This window comes from Bison bison, unplaced genomic scaffold (genome assembly GCF_000754665.1).
Source record: "Bison bison bison isolate TAMUID 2011002044 unplaced genomic scaffold, Bison_UMD1.0 scf7180017864249, whole genome shotgun sequence".
Lineage (NCBI taxonomy): Eukaryota > Metazoa > Chordata > Mammalia > Artiodactyla > Bovidae > Bison > Bison bison.
The window spans coordinates 2,185,243-2,185,572 of record NW_011494821.1 but is presented as its reverse complement, the minus strand read 5'-3'; the positions used below and the strand labels follow the sequence as shown (position 1 = coordinate 2,185,572).

General features: G+C 60.3%; 1 protein-coding gene across 1 annotated transcript in view; it reads left to right on the top strand.

Moving 5' to 3' along the window:
- SPNS2 (spinster homolog 2 (Drosophila)) overlaps positions 1–330 on the top strand; it is a 40,648-nt gene that overhangs the window by 36,931 nt on the left and 3,387 nt on the right. The window lies entirely within an intron of this gene.

Below are 330 nucleotides of genomic sequence, written 5' to 3'. Positions count from 1 at the left end.
TTGGGTCCCAGGGAAATTGTGTCCCATTTTATTAAGTGTCACAGCTAAGTGACTAATTATTCCTGGAAACGGGGCCATGCAATCGAGGTCTCCCCTCCCCCCGCCCCCAGTAACTGGGTGCCTGGTGGGCACTAGCTGCTGTCATAGTCTGTCCACAAAGGGTGGGGTTCTGGGGCAGGGGGCTGCCCAGAGAACCCACTGAGGTGGCTGCTGCCCACCCGCCGCTCCTCTGCCACCAGCCCTTCTGTCTGGCCTTGGCCCACCCGGCTTTAGAGCTGTGGCCCCCTTGTGGGTCAGGACCTGCTTGGTCTAGGTGGGAGGGTGGGTTTT